We start from the raw sequence: 7,462 nt of genomic DNA, 5'->3' as shown, positions 1-7,462 counted from the left end.
CTCTCTCTCTCTCTATTTTACTTCTTGAGCCCCCAAAGGGCGCAATTCTTATTCGAATTAGCTGACATTTTACACAGGTCTCCAACATATAATTTAATTATGGTCCAAACCGGACCCTATCTTGATATCGCTCTAATAGCAGATCAAATCTTCTCTTATATCTTTTTATGCCTAAAAAGAGATGCCGGTAAAAGAACTCGACAAATGCGATCCATGGTGGAGGGTATATAAGATTCGGCCGGGCCGAAGTTAGCACGCTTTTACTTGTTATATATAAGATTTAGTTTGCTCCACATCGGTTCAGATTTGGTAATAGGTGCCTTATAGAACGATCTCTCGATTTAAAATCATGGCTCTATTAAAAGCGCATTTTGTATCCGATTTCATTGAAATTTGACGTAGTGACTTATGTTAGGCTTTTCGGCCCGGCCGAACTTAATGCCTTTTTACTTGTTTTCTCTATTTAACCCAAATGTTCGTTCTTTATACCTTGAAAACATAGTTTAAAATTTAGGCAATGATATATCCCAAAGTGGTGACATTAGTGTATTCAAGACGATGGATTTCAATTTTGCATGAAACTAATTAGGCAGCCAATTACAGAATAAGAAGAACATGAGTCATCTTGAAAAAACCAACATCCACAGAATGTTTTTAGCCAATTGGTACTTAAATTGCATTCAACTTAAAGTTCTAAACGATGCAAAAAGAAAATGTGGAGAAATAACATAATTCTCCTTCTCTCTTTCTCAACTGTGTGTGTGTGTGTGTGTGTGTGTGTGTGTGTGTGTGTGTGCTCTAAACTAAATACCACCACATCTAGACATTGTTCTTCGAAATGGTTGAGGTTTTTTTTTTCGACATGGTTCGTTTGTTTTTGTGTGTAGTACTACATTGTGTCAAAAAGTGCACTTGTATATGTTCAAATGTGAGCGGAATGCAACTTGCAATCATTAGTCGATTATAATTGCTATCATTATTATCCAAAGTATTGTGGAATGTTATTCACTTTGAGAGCATTGTCACCATCATTAGTACACTCGTATGTGCATCAGTGTGTGTGTGTGTGTGTGTGCTCATCTATACCGCAATTGTTTAAAATGGTCGTCATCAGACGAACCAGCCACAGAGAACGTTTGTGGTGTGGGGTGAGAACCGTTTAAATGAAATGGATGTTGCGACTTGATAGCATTTAAACACAACAACTACAAAGAATGATACATTATCCCCACACAAATGATACACTCCATGTGCCGATATAGAAAAGAAGTACGAAGCGAACAAAACAATACGCCATAATAACGATATAAATGGCAAGGGAAAAAAAATGTAGCAAGACAAAAGAAATATGGTCGTTTGGAATGTTAACTCGTTACAGGCCGAATGACATTTGGGAAAAGAATATCAAGGCAATGTTCATATCCGTTAAATCAGACAGATTCTCAAAGAATGAGAAGTCGAACTCCTTCTGAATGCTAGTGCGGGACACACACACACAGCAGATGTTCTATAGTCTCTTCTTCTTTGATGTCCCTACAGCTACTGCAAAAGTCGTGACTGGCAACCTTCAGTCTGTCAGCATGTATTGTGCTTAGCTTAGTTTTGGAGTGCTCACAGCCCCCTCTTTGTGGCCATCTATCATTCGTTGTCCTTCGGGCCTGATCCTGAAAACTTAGCTTACATGTCGCTAGAGGCATACCCACAGATTCCAGTATCCCTGGAATAAGCTAACAAGCTTGGTAAATATTTCGGGGGTGTCCACTTGGCCATCAAAGTAATTACAAGATTCGTGTTCTACTATCAGAAACATTTCGTATGAGTTCCATAATGGCATGATCGGTTAAAAGTTGTGTTTGAAGGTGGGGTGGACCCCAGCTTCTTTGTCCCGAAAATGAATATAAATTTCCCGAAAATCAATAAATATCACCTCAAATCTTCTTCTTATATAAAAAAACCAATTTGTGTTTGTTTGTAGGTGTGTTTGTTTGCTTGTGTGTTCCCTATAGACTCAGAAACGGCTGAACCGATTTTCTTGAAATTTTCACAGATGATGCATAATGATCCCGTGGTGTAAAAAGGGCACTACATTTTTTGATATCTGAAGGGGGGGCGGACCCTCCCCCTTACCCTAATTTTCAGAAACGCCAGATCTCGGAGATGGGTGATGCGATTTAAGCGAAATTTTGTGTGCCCTCATATGGTACCTTAAAAACAAGTAAAAGCGTGCTAAGTTCGGCCGGGCCGAATCTTATATACCCTCCACCATGGATCGCATTTGTCGAGTTCTTTTCCCGGCATCTCTTCTTAGGCAAAAAAGAATATATAAGAAAAGAGTTGCTCTGTTATTAAAACGATATCAAGATATGGTCCGGTTCGGACCACAATTTAATTATATGTTGGAGACCTGTGTAAAATTTCCGCCAATTCGTATAAGAATTGCGCCCATTGGGGCTCACGAAGTAAAATAGAGAGATCGATTTATATGGGAGCTGTATCGGGCTATAGACCGATTCAGACCATAATAAACAAGTATGTTAATGGTCATCAGAGAATACGTCGTACAAAATTTCAGGCAAATCGGATAATAATTGCGATCTCTAGAGGCTCAAGAAGTTAAGATCCCATATCGGCTTATATGGCAGCTAAATCAGGATATGAACCGATTTGAACCTTATTTGACACAGTTGTTGAAAGTAAGAATAAACTATGTCATGCAAAATTTCAGCCAAATCGGATAGGAATTGGGCCCTATAGAAGCTCAAGAAGTCAAATTCCCAGATCTGTTTATATGACAGCTATATCAGGTTATGAACCGATTTAAACCGTACTTGGCACAGTTGTTGGATATCATAACAAAATACTTCGTGCAAAAATTCATTCAAATCGGATAAGAATTGCGCCCTCTATAGGCTCAAGAAGTCAAGACCCAAGAACGGCCTATATGACAGCTGTATCAGGTTATGAACCGATTTGAACCATACTTGGTAGAGTTGTTGGATATCACAACAAAATACGTCGTGCAAAATTTCATTCAAATCGGATAAGAATTACGCCCGCTATAGGCTCAAGAAGTCAAGACCAAAGATCGGTTTATATGACAGCTATATCAGGTTATTGACCGGTTTGAACCATACTTGGCACAGTTTTTGGATATCATAAGGAAACACGTCGTGCAAAATTTCATTCCAATCGGATAAGAATTGCGCCCTCTATTGGCTCAAGAAGTCAAGACCCAAGATCGGTTTATATGACAGCTATATCAGGTTATTGACCGATTTGAACCATACTTGACACAGTTCTTGGATATCATAAGGAAACACGTCGTGCAAAATTTCATTCCAATCGGATAAGAATTGCGTCCTCTATTGGCTCAAGAAGTCAAGACCCAAGATCGGTTTATATGACAGCTATATCAGGTTATGAACCAATTTGCGCCATACTTAGCAAAGTTATTGGATATCATAACAAAATACTTCGTGCAAAAATTCATTCAAATCGGATACGAACTGCGCCCTCTAGAGGCTCAAGAAGTCAAGACCCAAGATCGGTTTATATGACAGCTATATCAGGTTATTGACCGATTTGAACCATACTTGACACAGTTCTTGGATATCATAAGGAAACACGTCGTGCAAAATTTCATTCCAATCGGATAAGAATTGCGCCCTCTATAGGCTCAAGAAGTCAAGACCCAAGATCGGTTTATATGGCAACTATATCAAAACATGGACCTATATGACTCATTTACAATACCAACCGACCTACACTAATAAGAAGTATTTGTGCAAAATTTCAAGCGGCTTGCTTTACTCCTTCGGAAGTTTGCTTGCTTTCGGCAGACAGACGGACGGACATGGCTAGATCGACGTAAAATGTCGCAACGATCAAGAATATATATAGTTTATGGGGTCTCAGACGAATATTTCGAGTAGTAGTAAAAAGGCGTTAAGTTCGGCCGGGCTGAACTTTGGATACCCACCAACTCGGGTATATATGTAAACCACCTTTCATCAAAATTCTGTGAAAATTTCATACCTTATACTCATATACCTCATACCGATCTGAACTATATACGACACGAAGTCGAAAAGCCGAACATAAGTCACTGTGTCAAATTTCAGTGAAATCGGATTATAAATGCGGCTTTTATGAGGCAGCTATATCCAAATCTGGACCGATTTGGGCCAAGTTGCATAAACATGTCGAAGAGCCTAACACTAAGCACCGTCCCAAATTTCGGCGAAATCGGACAATAAATGCCTCTTTTATGGGCCCTAAACCTTAAATCGTGAGATCGGTCTATATGGCAGCTATATTCAAATCTGGACCGATCTGGGCAAAATTGAAGAAGGACGTCGAAGAGCCTAATCAAACTCACTGTCTCAAATTTCAGCGACATCGGACAATAAATGCGTCTTTTATGGCCCCAAAATTTAAAACCTAGATATCGGTTTATATGGCAGCTATATCCAAATCTGGACCGATCTGTGCGATATTGCAGAAGTATGTCAAAGGGCTTAACTTAACTCACTGTTCCAAACTTCGGCGACATCGGACAATGAATGAGCATTTTATGGGCCCAAAACCATATATCAAGAAATCAGTCTATATGGCAGCTATATCCAAATCTGAACCGATCTGAACCAAATTGAAGAAATAAGTCAAAGGGCCTAACACAACTCACTGTCCCAAATTTCAGCAATATCGGATAATGAATGTGGCTTTTATGGGCCTATGACCCTAAATCTGCTGATCGGTCTATATGGCAGATATATCCAAATCTGAACCGATCCGAGCCAAATTAACAAAGGATGTCGATGGGCCTAAGACAACTCACTGTCCCAAATTTCAGCAAAATCGGATAATAAATAAGGCTTTTATGGGCTTAAGACCCCAAATCGGAGGATCGGTCTATATGGCAGCTATATCAAAATCTGGACCGATCTGAGCTAAATTGACGAAGGATGTCGAAGGGCCTAACACAACTCACTGCCCCAAATTTCAACAAAATCGGATAATAAATGTGGCTTTTATGGGCCTAAGACCCTAAATCGGCGGATCGATCTATATGGCAGCTATATCCAAATCTGGACCGATTTGAGCCAAATTAACGAAGGATGTCCATGGGCCTTACACAATTCACTGTTTCAAATTTTGGCAAAATCGGGTAATAAATGTGGCTTTTGTGGGTCTAAGACCCTTAACCGGAGGATCGGTCTATATGGCAGCTATATCCAAATCTGGACCGATCTGAGCCAAATTGACGAAGAATGTCGAAGGGCCTAACACAACTCACTGCCCCAAATTTCAACAAAATCGGATAATAAATGTGCCTTTTATGGGCCTAAGACCCTAAATCGGAGGATCGGTCTATATGGGGGCTATATCAAGATATAGTCCGATATAGCCCATCTTCGAACTTAACCTGCTTATGGACAAAAAAAAGAATCTGTGCAAAATTTCACCTCAATATCTCTATTTTTAAAGACTGTAGCGTGATTTCAACAGACAGACGGACAGACGGACGGACATGTCTAGATCGTCTAGTGTCGGAAATGGATATTTCGATGTGTTGCAAACGGAATGACAAAATGTATATACCCCCATCCTTCGGTGGTGGGTATAAAAAAGTTTTCCATGCCACGCCCCTAAGTTGGTTCATGCCTGGTATTGCGTCCCCACCTAAATGCCGGTATCTGTTAGACGCGAAAGGCAATGACATAGGAATTGTGACTCATCATCTTCTCCGCATGCCCTACACATGAGTATCAATAGTACAGAAGTGGTAGTTCTATGTATCCCGTTATGATACCGAAAGCTATACTGACCTCCTTTTTACTTCCTATATTCTAAGCCGATATAGACATGTCCGTTCATACGTTTTTCCTTCCTATCCTTCTTTTGTCTGATTTAGGGAAAATTTGGCATATTGTGTTCTGTTACGAATGACTTTCTACACTTGTGCCAAGTATGCTAAAAGTCGGTGTATAAACTGTTATAGCTCCCATATAAACCGATCGCTCGATTTAACATCTTAAGACTATGATAAGTATTGGGTTGCCCAAAAAGTAATTGCGGATTTTTTAAAAGAAAGTAAATACATTTCTAATAAAACTTAGAATGAACTTTAATCAAATTTACTTTTTTTACACTTTTTTTCTAAAGCAAGCTAAAAGTAACAGCTGATAACTGACAGAAGAAAGAATGCAATTACAGAGTCACAAGCCGTTGAAAAAATTTGTCAACGCCGACTATATGGAAAATCCGCAATTACTTTTTGGGCAACCCAATATTTACCAAATCGGTCTAAAATCGTATGGGACGATTGCCCGATTTACCATTTCCGGCACCTAGAAGCTTTAGTTTTTGGTTTAGTTTGGTGGGTTTAGTTGGTGGTAGGTTCGGCCCGACTGAACTTAGCACGCTTTTACTTGTTCCTTGCCTCCCCATACTCACAAGATGGCAATGTCAAATAATGATTGCAAATGGGTTAAGCCAACATAATTACCCAGTTGGCTTATTATACAACAATCGTCATGAGCAATAGCATTATAATGGAAGAAACATACACACACATGTGCAAGTATTTATACTTGAGTCATGTGTTCATTGAATGTGCCACATTATGTGGCTTTCATCAAGTATGTCTATTTTGTTGTTGATTTAATTGCTTTTAGCGTGTTTTAGTAAACATGTCATTGGTTTCTATTGTAGACTAAAAGACTCGTCTCCTACAAATTGTGGAAGATTGTTTTCAATTGTTGTTTTTGTTTTTCGCTTTTTGGCACAGCGTCAATTCTGTTTTCCACAATGCCACTAAAGAAAATCTAATCTGAGATTTTCCCATTAGTATTAATTAGTAACATTGATAGACATGCTTACATCAGCTATGCAATACACAATAAAAAAAAAGTTTTGGAACTTTAAGAAAATTTCGTTTTAAAACGAGAGTTTAAGTGCAAATGCTATCATATGAGTATGCAGTTGCACTGCTACTATATTTTACAATTTTCGGGTTTATTTTTATACCCACCACCGAAGGATGGGGGCATATTCATTTTGTCATTCCGTTTGCAACACATCGAAATATCCATTTTCGACCCTATAAAGTATATATATTCTTGATCAGCGTAGAAATCTAAGACGATCTAGACATGTCCGTCCGTCTGTCTGTTGAAATCACGCTACAGTCTTTAAAAATAGAGATATTGAGCTGAAATTTTGCACAGATTCTTTTTTTGTCCATAAGCAGGTTAAGTTCGAAGATGGGCTATATCGGACTATATCTTGATATAGCCCCCATATAGACCGATCCGCCGATTTAGGGTCTTAGGCCCATAAAAGCCACATTTATTATCCGATTTTGATGAAATTTTGAACAGTGAGTTGTGTTAGGCCCTTCGACATTCTTCGTCAATTTGGCTCAGATCGGTCCAGATTTGGATATAGCTGCCATATAGAC

The sequence above is a fragment of the Stomoxys calcitrans genome, chromosome 1 (genome assembly GCF_963082655.1).
Source record: "Stomoxys calcitrans chromosome 1, idStoCalc2.1, whole genome shotgun sequence".
Taxonomy (NCBI): Eukaryota; Metazoa; Arthropoda; class Insecta; order Diptera; family Muscidae; genus Stomoxys; species Stomoxys calcitrans.
Note: the sequence above shows the minus strand (reverse complement) of the source record.